Genomic DNA, 13955 nt, shown 5'->3' on the forward strand with positions numbered 1-13955 from the left:
TTTCAAAAAGGTGTTAGTACCTTTTATACAGAAGATCTTTCAGTAATAAAAGGTTTCAGTGCCCTAGTAAGATCACACGGCAAAATCATTATGAAACCGAAAAACTGTTCTCAAAAGGCAGAGGAGCAGGAGGACAGGAGAGAGTGCACTCCCCCTGCCCCACATACTACTGTCTTTGCACCAGTGGGAGGACAGTTGCCTGAATGCATCTCTCTTAGAAACCATCTCACCTACTATCAGTGACCATCTTTCTTGTAGAAAGAGGTATCCTACAGAAATGGTGTGTATTTTACCAAAATGGATAGGAATTCTGTGTATCATTCTCTAGTTGACATGGCTCACAGGATCCTTTGATGGACAAAGAGGTGCATATCAAGTAAGGGGGAGATACCACCTCTGTGGAATGTTCTAGTGATGCTGCCTCTAGCACACTAGTGTTTCAGTACTCATGTCCATGCCATGAAAAGTTGTGGAAAAACTGCAGAGGGATTATGAAAAAGCTACAAGAATTACTAGGGACCTGAAAAATATGTTTTGCACAGACCAAGTAGGAAGTTCAATCTATTCATCTTGTCAAAACACATTAAGTCAGGAACCAGTTAAATAGAATAAAGATAAGTAAATTATGAGGCCATTTAATTTAGCAGACAAAATCAGAAAAACCACCAAAAGCTGACACTAGAAATAAGATTTTTTTTTTTTTTTTTTTTAAAGAGAATCACTTAGTTATTGGAAGATATTAGCAAGAGAACTGAAAAATTTGTCAACAGCCAACAACTTTAATGTGAGGACAGCTACATGTCAAAAAAAGAGACAGCCTACTAGAAGCTGAGTGTAGCAGTTAGGTCAGCTTAATCATCATGATTCTGTGTGACCTTAAAGTCAATGAATCACTATGAAGCATGACTTCTGGGCAGATGGTTCCCAATCACAACAATGTTCAGCTGATTTAGTTATTTGGTCAGACCTTCCTGCTTTTTCAAAAGTAGCATAGCTCAAAAAAAAAACCCCCAAAAAAACCAAACCAAAACAAAAAAAACCCCAACATTTAAAGAAAGACATCAGGAGAAACTTCACATTAGGGAAAAGGTGGAAATTCCTGGTCTCTGTATGATTTCTTTGTTTCCACAATTAGTCCTTTTTCTTTTTTTTTTTTTTTTTTTTTCAAAGTCAGTAAATAGAGATACTCCCTTAGCCATTTTATTAGTTACTCTTGTTAGCTTCCAGACTTACCAAGAAGAGTATGAGCTTCTTAGTCTTCTTTGCAAATCATTATTTCCATGATCTGTGAACAGGAAAGTTTGGTAAATAAATATTGAGGGACTGGAGTTTTCAGTCAAATCTATATGGTTTAGGCATGTGCCACTGATGAAAACCATGGTCTAAACCCTGCTAATAGGTAGGGCACTGACAAGTAGATGAACAAGACAGACTATGAGTAATCTCTTTTCCCTCTCTCTTTTACATTTTTTCTTTTTTTTTTAATTTTAATTTTTATTTTTCTGGTCTTTTGGTTCAGCATTTCATGGTTTGTTTGTTTGCTTGGTTTTTTAAAAGGCAAGTTTTGCCAGTTTTTCTGACAATAGCAGTTTCAGACTTGCCAGCAGTGCAGGCAAAATAACTTCATTTGTGCACATCCTCAGTGGTAGCAAAAGTCACTTTTGGTGCCACCAGAGAGGGGAAGCAACTGCTGCTACTAAAAGCAACCATGCCTCCCCTTTCCCTGGGCAGGTGTTACCATTATACACTCTGCTTTCCTGGAAAAGAGCAAGTGCAGCCCAGCTATGCCCATGTTGCTGCTCAGGCAGTAATCAGAGCTCAGCTTTATCCTTTGCTCAAAGGGAAAAAAAAAAAAAAAAAGCAGTGCTTTGCTCTCATTCAGCTGGGCCCTCACTTCTCCCACACAGGCGAAGATGGTAGCTTTCAGGTTGCTGTTTTACTCCCCCCTGGCAGTTTGCTGCCCATTTACTTTAGATGTGCCCGATTTCCTGCTATTGACACAGCATCTGTTTCCATTAAAATCAGTATGAGCTGCTATTGATATCAACAGAAGATGGATCATGCCTTTAGACAATGCAACAAGGGAAAAAAAAAATTAAAAAATTTGCTATTTACACCATTTTCAGTCCTCCTCAGATAAATAACTCTCCTGGGTACCCAGAGAGGTATGTAGTGGCCTCACAGGTACAAAACTCAGGAAATTAAAATAATAGCATAAGAAAGAAAACCTGAAAAGAGGTTAAATATAGGTAAATATGGAACATACTACATTTTGTTATGCCACAATTTTTCTGCACAAAAATGTAAAAATAATATAAGGATTACCTAAAAAAGCTAGTTTAAAGTTTGTGCTATTTTGGCTCTCCAAATCTGCTATTCTAAAAGAGCTGAAGTGCTGATAATTAAAAAGTCACTTTATTCAGGGCTTTGACAAAAAGCTATATACAGATTTCAATTTCACATTATCTTGTACATGTGGCAATATCAGACTTTTATGCTGCAGGGGTGTCATGAGCACACATTAATAATTCACTCACTTTTATTCCCTCTGCTTTAATTTTGGTTAATATGATAATCCAGAAGTCAATTTTCTTTGAAATAAAATATAGGTGTTACAAATCTAAGATGATTGCAAAGGAATATCCTAAACCAAGCCATGTGATATCACTTAAATGCTTTCTTTCCATTTCCCATTTTTTAACTAATCTATTTAGAAATTATCTTGAGAAGAAGGAATAATTGTAGGTCTTCCAATTTATTTGTATTCCTGTCAAATACACAGTATACAGGTGATACTGCCCCAGAACTTAAGTGTGGAAGAGTGAAGTGTGAAAGACTTTGCAGGTTCTAACTGTAATGCAAGTATTCACCCTGAGCCCTTGGGAACTTTGCCTCGTGACACAAAAATCACCTTCCTTGAAAGCAGGGGATTTTGTAGTTTTTCTTTCTTCAAGAAACAGTCAGAAACTATCTTCAATATGCAGCAGCAGCAGCAAAGCAAATGATTGTTGGTATCAAATACCTAGTTGCAGTACCATCAGGACATTACAGGGATTCTCTCAGAAACATAGAGATGAAATGATTTTTTGTAATTCAGAAGCACGAGTGACCTGGAAGCTCATCATGATATAGTTATTATGTTGGTACTGAAACCAGGGTTATAAAGGGAAGTAAGTAGGTGACTACAGGTGGATGGAAAGCTCTAAAGACCTCTACAGATTTGGCCCTAAACCATTCTGAGTACTTTCTTTCAACTTCATTCTCCAGTGAAAGAAGCTCCTGTCTATAGTCCAGCTCCTATAAAGGAGGAAAGAACTCAGACCAGCCTCTGAACTTCCATGCTTATGTTCTTCAGAGTCTTAACTCACTGTTTTGTCAAGGAAATATCTTCTTAACCTATTTTTTACTGTGAGAAGAGACAGAGTATATCCCTGCAAGGTCTACTGAAGGAGGAGGCAGAGGGTACACACGGTCAGTTCCTGTACTCTGCACTCACTGCATTTCTTTTGGTCTTACTTGGATGAAACACAGCAGGAAGATGGAAAGCTTCATTTGGCCACTTAAAAATAAAATAATAAAAAAAGACAATGATGTTATCTGAAAATAATGAAACTGTTACTGCCAGGATGCATAATATAGTCTGGCAGCTTTCATTCATAGTGGTTTTATATTTATGAAATGCTCATTGCCTGTTGGCTCTTGGGCTGCGTGACTGCCTAAGACTTTTTGCTCTAAATGATATAGGAATTCCATCTTGGGACTCCTCCAGGACAAGGAAGTTTTGGTCAAATGCTTGGGGGTAACAACAGAAAGGGTAACAAAGGAGATCATTGTACTGAGAAGAAAAAATTAAAATTAAATAAATGCAGTTAAGACTAAGGCTAGATTTTCACAGAAAACTTGAATTCCTTGTATTTCCAGACCTTATTTTTCACTTAAAAGGTCATTTGTCTTAAATAAGGGGGGGAGGGGGGGGAGGATTTAAAAATATTGCTGCAAAATGCAACAGCAGTGTTCTGCAGCAGGAGCAATGGCTATTGTATCAGTCTTTGCAACAGTGCTGGGACTTTCCACTTTGCCCTTTATATTACAACCTCAGGCAATGTTTCTGCAATTGACAAAGGAAGACCTGAATATTTTTTCTGGGGTGACAAAGATGAGAATTCAGTTTCTTACTGCCTTCCTCAGCCTTTCCAAACAACAAAATAGCACTTCAGTTAAGATGGTCAATTCAGGAGCATCTTTGAGCTTCCTTTACATTTGAAGATTGCAAAAGAAAGAACGTAATATGCCTACATAATCTTTGGGCACCAAGCACATGTTAGATGCTAAGAAGTGGTAATAACTCTCTAGTAGTACTACTTTATGGCTTCTCTTTTTCATTAGGACAGAGTGTACTATTCCCCTACTTTTAGGCAGAGCCAAAACTTATATCTACCTTGAGAAATAATGAGCAAGTTCACAAAGCCAGCCATAAACTAAATTCATGATAGGAAAAGAGGGAATTACTAAGCACTGGAAGAGAAAAATGTCATTCTTACCTGAATGGATCTATCAGCCCAGTCCATAGCATACCTGATCTTTACACAAGTACACAGCAAAAGTTCTTAGGAAGAACTTCTGAAAATAATAATTCCTACCCTCAGGGGGAGCCCAAGTCCCCCGATCTTGGGGATCTAGGGATACCCAAGATCACTACCTGTTTTCCTGGGAACTCAGAAGACAAATCCAGAGTTCCCATCCCACATGTCTGCATGTTGGCTCACCATATGGATGAGTACATCCTCATGTACCAGCCTCTGTGCTACACCCCCACCCAGGCGAGTCAAGAGCAGTCTGCCTCCACAGAGCAAAATTTGTTCTTGACCTGAAGAGGGAAGTGCCACATTCTAGATGCCAGACTAGTTGAAGGTATCGCTGGAGTTTATTAGGGAGCATTACATGAGTGTCACAACTGTTTCTATGAATACTTCTAGGTTTAATATTTAGATTTGTGCAGTACTTTTTCAGGACTGTTTTGGATATCTGGTTCATTTTAAAGCTTTCTTTTCTCCCAGGACACTTCACTTCTAAACTCCTAACAACCAACAGAGATCTCTCATGCCACATCACAGTGGAAGCCCACTCAGCTCCATGACTAGGCTGATGTAGAGATATGCTTTGATTACGTAGGCAAAACTCCCTGAAATCAATGGGGAGTTTTGCTGACAAAAAGGGACCACATCTTGAGACTTACAGCAGATATAATCTTCCCTTTTCCCAGTGTTGGGCTGTTGACTGACAATGCAGGATTCCTCATCCTCCCTAACAATACCCTACAGGATCAAAGATTTACTTTCCTGAATTTCCCTTTTCAATTTGTATTCTCCATTCTACCCTCATTGACCTCCATTAAAACTCCAGTAAAGACAATCACTCCTGTAGTTGTTATTAGAAAACATTATTTGCATTCAAGTCTCTTAAGACTCTCCATATTTTGCTTTGTGCTATGAGACCACTACTGGAGAGAAGAGTTGGATATATTGAAAAACAAAAATAATCAGAGGGATTCTTCCCTTTTTGTATTAACTAATGCTAACCTGTCTCGGAAGATTTGGAAAAGGTAACCCGCTTTCATAATACAGGAAAGGAAAGATACTTGAAAGAGCTTAAAATCTTTTTGATATCAGAGACAAAAAATGACTAATATGCATTTTCATTTCCAGCTGAGATTTAAAATTGATACACAGTTCCTTATGAGCCCAGGTATTCACAAAAACTGTTAAAAGTCAGCTCTCCATGAGCACCAGAATCCATTACTCTGAGTGCAGAGAGTAGAGGAAGCAGGAGTCTAACCAATTTGTCAAAATAATATTCAAGTTTAATTTTTTCATTGTTTATAATAATCATAGCCATTTCAAGCAGTGAGATAAATCTGCAGATGTGTAAATCTCTGATTCCAAACAGTAAAACCCAAGAGGTTGCAAATACTAAGCTTTGGAAAAAATGTTTGCATAGAAATAAAAATCTTCCTTTCTTAATAAAAGTAGCGATTCCTATAGTTAAAAATATTGAACAGCTTCAACTATAAAACACCATTCTGATTTATTTATAACTCCAAAAGCACTAGCTTTCTGGGTTAATGTTTTGCTGGAATTCTACTTCATGGAAAGTTCCAACAAAAATTTATCTTTTTTACCAAAATGAGATTTGGAGAAAATATGTTGGTTTCTGCATTTTAAAGTGTTCTCATAGCTGTATTTTTAAGAGTCGCTAGGACATCTCTGTTTTGGAGTACCTGAAAAGGGTCTGGAGATTAAGTTCTGTGTACTTTGAGCAGGCTTTATCACAGCAATTCAAAGATTTTGCCTACTCTTTCTAGCATGCGGACTGCTGTGGTCAGTACACAGAACATGAGAGCAGGGACCCATCACTCCTGTGCTCCCCAATCTGCCCCCTCCACTGGTAGGAAGAAAAAGGAGGAAAATCCTGATGAGAATTGGAAGTGCTAGGGAGCTGGCTGGGAGCAGAGGCTAAGGGGCAGTTGTGATGCAAAAAGAGACTTCAGTGACTGCTAATGGCACGTTGGCAGAGCAGGGAAAAGAAAGAGGTATTGAGATAGCATGTAATTAAAAACTATACTGTAATACATAGGAACCTAAATTAAGTACAGGCAAACTTAATTCCAGCATGTATGAGCTTACTAATATTTGACTTGGAAACTGTAGGAGTATGATGGGTACATGTGGGAGCAAAAGGAACAGAAAAAGAGCCGAATAAAAAGGAAGGATATAATTATTATTTAGTAATCCTCAGATTGGCTTGAAAGTTGCTAAGCACTGTAAAAACTCAGTGTAAGGGACAATTCCTGTATAAGCATTTAAGAACCTAAAAACGTATCACAAGGAACAATATAAAAGGCAAAGCACTTAGTTCAAAGCCCGCCGTCTATGTTAGTGGCAAAGGAGTACTTTGATTTGCTTTATGGGCAATAAATAACACAAAAACCTAGAAGATACACTAGGACTGACAAGACTGTGCAATCCTCACCGGACAGCACACACAGCTAGTGAAACACATTGGCTCATTGCCTCTCGAGCTCCTCTACTTTACAACGTTCCCCTAGACCCGAGTATTCTTGGTTGAAAAAGGAAAAGGATGAAATTATAAATCATAGCTAGAAATATAATGAGTTTGGCACATCCTACAAATTAATTCATACAAAGCTTTTACAGAACTACTTAAGTACCTAAAGAAATGAGCAAGCAGCATCTGCAAATTGATATTTCTTTTGCTGCAGAACATAAAGTGCTACTTTCCAAAGGCAATGAGTCAGGAAGGGGGCATGATGCATGAAGAACATGAAGAATTTAGTCTCCCACCACCTCAAACGAAAAGGCGTCTCTGACTGCAGGTCACCATTACCCACAATAGCAACTAGAAAGCCAAACCAAAGGTCACATTTGATGATCCTGATCCTATTTCCACAGAAGAAGAGGGGATTTTTGCTACCAACTCTGAAGGGTGCAGAATTGCACCTCCCTTTCCTGCTCTTCAGTCACATTCCATCACCTTAGGTGTTCTTGACATAGCATTTAAGGTGAGTCTCCTATGATCTTGAAAGGCAAATAAACTTCCCTGTGCACTACAGCAGATTAAGTACCATCACATTTTATTAGAGTTAACAGAAAAGGTGCAGGTCTGCATAACTTGTTGAAAATGTATTTTACATTGCAGTGTAATATTCAGTGATCTTATGTTACCAAACACTGGGCAACCTGACAGATACATCTGTTAGAAGTATAATTACACTAGATAACTTGTATTGGTGTCCCTCTCTGTTACACAAAACAATGGATTTTCATTCAGAGGGGCACCTTGGAAGATTAATGGTAATAATGAAGCATGAAATATTTCCTTCCTAGCGTGGTTAATCTGAAACAAAGGAAACAATCATTTCACCCAGGAGGGATAATCCTTTGAGGAAAATTTTCAGTGAAATAATGTATTGCCGTAACTCATCCCACATATGTCAACAAAGAAACTATCAGTGTTGTGCTTAATGCAATAAAGGCCAACAAGCACAAGAAAAGGAAATGGAACCAGCACAGCATAAAACAGATACATACTAGTATCAGCTGGAGGGAGTGGAGAAAGCAGGAAAACTGTGGCAGGAAGCAACAGTATAAACAGCAAAGGAGGACAAAGACCAGAAATTCAGTAATAGGGAGAGAAGATAGAAGGAATTGTTCAAATAAAGACAAGGGGGGGAGAAAAGAAAAAATGGTTTTGGGCAATTTTTTAAGTTAGCTGTGTGAAACATTTGTCATAATGAAGTGGACGCTGAGGCGGGTATATTTACCAGGTGAGGTATTGCAGTACAGCTGCCTTACATCACTGCAGCTGGACAGAGGAGCTGTAAAGCCTGCAGAATGAGCAGCATCCGGGCCGACATTGCACTTCAAAAATTGGTTCCTCTCACCCTTTTGTACAGATGGCACTTGGGCAATGCTGCTGCAGCACTGCTGCCCCCAAGTCGTCCTCAAGTGATGTGACGACCTCCTGATGGCACAGCAGTTTAACGTGGGTTACCTCAGAGACTGGACCAAGATACCATTAACTTCAGAACTGGGTGGCCACAAACATTTCTTTGACAATCTATACCTTGAATGGGCTCTCCCAACTAATACACAGGGAGACAAGTACATATGGATGTGTGTATATACAAGAAAAACAAGACTTTAAAAAAAATTTTTTTTTTTTTTTTTTCAGTAAAGCCTTTTCAATCAAACACTGGTGTCCATAGGAAAAAAATCCTTTGATATCAACTTATTGGAATTATCCCCCCCAGAGTTTTACTAATAAACCCATGCTCCATCTTCAAGGAACACTCACAGGCCTTTCATTTTTGGCAGATCAGCCGTTTGATCAATATTTTCAACATTAATCAAGGCCAAGAGCAATTTCATTTCTACCCTTTCTCTAAATTGAGTTGGAATCTAAGCAAGTGCATCAATCGGTTACTTTGCCTGTGGTAAGTAGATTCAGCTGAAGGAGATAGAAGCTTTCAGTGGTAACTAATTCTGTCCAACTGATAATACTTCATATTTATCTTACATAAACATCAGTACAGCAGGAAATGTTACATTTTCTCTAGAAAAATGCTCGATTAAATAACTATATTTCTAGATTCTGTTTTTAAAACGCAAGTGTCTTTTTATTACTTGAACTGATGACTGCTGTTGTCCTGATAATTTTTTATTCTGCAAGATGTTTTATGCTCACAGTGTTCTCGGCGTGAAGCACTAATTAGAATCAGAAAACTGCTCTATTCTCATTGTCTTTTTGCTGTCCATATTTACTGCAGGAAATGTCTTTCCTTTAGAAAGTGTACCTTCTCCCTTGTCAACTGGAAAGCTGGGTGAGCGTCGGGACTGTCACATCACACTGTTCAGCTCTACCAAGAGAAAGTTACCTCCTGCAGCACAGAGAGCAGCAGCTGTCTGTCCTGAGCTACAAATGCAACATTCCCTAGAGTTTTGCCTACAGCTTCTCCTTCTGTGGTGTTTTGTTTGTTGAAATCATACAATACTTGTGAAAGATGCTACACAGCCTGAAGGCAGAGCAAAGCCCAAGATTCGAGGAAGCAGCATAGCTGCAGTGACTAGCACTTCCTTGACAGTAGGTTTCAGGTATTTCTAATTGGACAGTTTCTGTAGCAAGAAATGAGTTACCAACTAGGTTGGTCTTTGGCCTTACTGATAACCTTGTCTAGGTGTGGCCGCGGCCATATGAACATCTACAGTAGGATGTTCTTACTAGCACACTTCCTATTTTTGTGTCACGCAGCAATCAGTACTTTGTTGCTGCCAGGAAAAGAATAAGGAATGAAGTGTAGAGAATATCACAGCAACTATAAAAATGTACTACCATACTTCATTTCACTGGAAGAAAATGAAGCTTGACTACTGCAAGCTCTGTAGCAACCCCACAGACTTGCCTTTGCCTTTGAGAAGGCCATTTTGGCTTTATGTCTCTGCAGTAGACACTTCAATACATGTCACACAATCCGTTTTTTACCCTTTGTTTCTTCCTCTGATATTACAACAGAAAACACAAAAAAGAAAAAGTTCCCTTTCACAAACATCTCCAGAGCTAATGGGAGCTTACTGAATGCTGTCTGCTGTGCAAACACAAATTTAGGACAATTTATAGTGCTTGTTATTTACCCAGCTATAACAGCTTCTTTGTTAGAGGACAGCACTATAATTATCTGCTTTTATCATTAATACTTTGAGTCAGTGGTTAATGCAGAGATGACAAATCACTGAAATGCCTGCCAGTTTATGGCTTTTAGCACTAAGGAATGTCTTTTTATTTCATATCCCTTGTGCGTATCGTATTTCCTTTCGATGTCTTCTGTTCTCTTACATATACATGCACGTTTATAATTAAACATATCTGACTATAATTTATTCACACACAACCGATTACCAAATCTCTGGTGTTTAGTCTTAGTGCATATTAATCAAAGTTTGGAAAGTAGTGGAACAAGAGGAAAATTTCTGAGGTAGTAGCAGAGTAATGTCTTTGGTCCTTTATGTCTGCTCTGAAGCATCATCCAGCAAATAAAGAAAAAACTACACATCTGCTTAATTTTGCTAGCCATCGGAAGGATGGTGTGAACTGCCAGTACCCTCAACTAAACTCCAAAGAACAGAACCAGAAATTTTTCAGGCCAAAAGCAGGAAAATGCTCTACTTTCCCTATAAACTTGAGTACCCATAGTTCACTTCCACCATGTTGCAGAAGTACAGGTACACATACCAAAGACCTCTCACCAAAACCAATGCTAACTATGCACACAGGAGTGCTGCAGACAACAGGCCCCTGTCCTGTGAGCGGCTAAGCTGTAAATGTCAGGATCAGAATAAAGAATATATAGTCGGCATTAGACTACCCCTTCTTCATTGCAAAAATATAACCAGCTTGTCACACCGTTATTTACACACAGAGCATGTCACTACATTGTATAAGTTTCACCCTATGTATAAACATAATTTTCCCCATACGATAAGGTTGTTTTTCCTCGCCCTCCTGCTCCCATGCTCACAAAAAACACACGCACAGCTTGAAATGAAATGGAACCCCTTGTGTTGTAAGAAGACAGTCACTTTTGGAAGCAATGAGTAGCAACTGTTAAAACAAAACAAACTTCATTTCAAATCCAGCGTGAAGTAACAGAGCAAAAAAAGAATGAAGCAGAAATGACCTTATCCTTATCCTATATCCATAAGGCTAGTTAGGATTCCTTCTGAGTAAAAAATAGCGAAGAACAACTGGCAAATGTCAGCCTCATTATCATGAACTCTTTTTAGTAGTGAAACAAAAATTAGCCCTTAGATCTTTTTTCAACAGACTAGACGATTCTCTGTGTTAGAAGCCTTTCCATTTCTTTTGAATAACTGTTGAGTTATGGGAACACCTTTTCGCTTTAGTATTAAAAGCAAATGCTTCAGCCTTAATAGCTATATGCACACTATATTTATCTTTCCACAAACACTTAATGTTTAAATCGTTTGGGCATAATGTTGTGAAATACAGTGAGAAAAAAAAGGGAGGGGAAGCTAAGCAAGAAGAACATTGAGTTCAAAAGTAATTGCTCCTCTGTGATACATGCAGTTTTTCATATTGTGCTTTAGAAATACTACAAAATGTAACATCCCAGCTAGATAAAAGAAATCCTGAAACGCTTTCTTATAATGCTAGTGCCACTGTTTAAAGCCAAGATAATGTTCTTCAATCCTGAGTCTATAGTAAATGCTATAGATAGAGAATACAGTTGTCCTTAACCTGATAGATCTCAATGAGAGTTTTCCAAAGTAATAACTCGGTAAGAAGTCAGATCCTAACCTGTTGCATATTATTGAAGCTCCAGTAAAGTTAACAGAACTGCACCATTTCATGCCAGCTAGGGCTCTGGCACAATGTGATTTAATCGAGACACTAATTGGCTCTATCTTTCCGGCTGGCAGTTTAACGCTAATGCATGTTTTTACAAGTCCCTTGACTAAAATACATGGCATTTTCTCACCTTGGCTTTTTTGTCTCTGGCATAGTTTTGGTCATTTGTTCTTTGACATTGTCCAGTAACACATCTCTCAAGTGGACACCCATCTCTTCTCAAAGACCAGGGCTTTATGTCTCCAGTCGTCGTGACAATCCTTCCCAGATATCACTCAACAGTTACTGCTTTCTGGATTAGTGATGGAGAACAGCCAATTTTCCCTATTCATGTCATCCTAATTTACCATTTATGGGAAGAGAGACTGTTCATGTATCCCCATCATCTATAGGTAACACTTAGAAAAAAGACTAGCTGTTGGTTTTCATTTGGTTTGGGGTTTTTTTGTTTGTTGGGTTTTTTTACTTATCTCCTTGTCCTGTAAGAGCCACCTCTGACTGTGATCTTAGGTCAGCATTAGTTGTCTGAATCCTTCCCCACCTTCATTTGCCCAGCTTCCTGAATTGAAACAAAACAGCATGGGTCTTAATCATGTTTATCCACCTAGGGATGTGCATTACTGAGCTAGGAGTACAAAAACATTTGACCCTTACAGCTCATGTTTCTTTTTTCCTTAGTGTCTGTAAATATAAATATGAAGCTGAGTCTTCCAAGTTTCTATGCACTCAAGATGTCACATCCAGCATTTGTCCCTGGAATCACAGAGAGATGTACCAACTTTATGTGTCTCGTGAGCTTTGGTACAAACACATTTAAGGCTTACCCAGCTGTAAAGGCCCTGCTTCAGCTGGCTTCACCAGCCTCCACTGGGCACTCTGGGTTGAGAAACTGAACTCCACATGGATGGCTGAAAATGAGATTGGAGCTAACGTACATATTTGTGACACCTGACCAGGGAGTAGAAGGCATTGTGCCTCAAGTGTCATTCAGAAAAGATCTCTTGGAGCCAGTTGCAGGCAGCCAAGGCCATCTCACATTGCCCGTGACTCCCTGAAGAGCAGCGTAAACAGTAAGTATCACAGGAGAATTTTACCACATGAAGGACACAAGGATTCCACTCAGCCATGAGTTTAAGATCAGAATATGAACGCTAAACAGAACATCCCATAAGATACACTAAAATGTCAAATTTCATATTTTAAAAAATGGGAATGATGATACTTACTTGCTCCAGAGGGATATTATAAAGGTCATTTTATTCTTAGTAAAGTTCTATGTGATTCTCTGATGTGCCCTGTCAATGCCAAGTACTATTACCTCTAAAGAAAACAATCCTCCAGTGTCTCTTGCCAAAGTATGATTTATAGAACATGCCACAGAGCAAACCAAAGGGACAACTCTGATAGATGCAGAAAACAACAGCCTGTAAAACAAAGGGTGCTGCTGACATGGAGCTAACAGCCTGTAGAAATGGCTTCTAGAAAAGCAAAAAGCAGGACTGTATCACTTAACAGCTGTCCTGACTTTATGAGGATGCTAATAAATCTGCAAACATTTCTCCTATTATGTACAATGATCATCTATCCCACATCTTGAATGCTTGCTGGAAATGGGTGCTTTATGCAGCAAGATACTTTTCACCTGGACTTGCAGATACATTGATTATGCTATCTCCCCTCTCATGACAGCATCAAAGAAAGTCACAGCTGAAATCCCACAGAGTTTCTTCAAGTTCCTCTTCTTGCTTTAGTTCAAGGTAGCAATAGATCGCTCAGGTTATCTCCCTGAAGTTTCTTTTAAAATACTATTACAAGCATATAGGACAACATTTTCCATTTTTTTCCTATGAATCCAGGAAATTCAAATGCAAAGTTGGTTGAGGAATACAGCTATCATCCTAAAACACTCTGTTCCTTAAAAACGATGCTCAAATTACGATTTCAAGTTACTTATAGCTCATATTCCACCAGGAAACAGAGAGATTCATGATACATCAAATGCACTTTATGAT

This window comes from Aquila chrysaetos, chromosome 10, assembly GCF_900496995.4.
Source record: "Aquila chrysaetos chrysaetos chromosome 10, bAquChr1.4, whole genome shotgun sequence".
NCBI lineage: Eukaryota > Metazoa > Chordata > Aves > Accipitriformes > Accipitridae > Aquila > Aquila chrysaetos.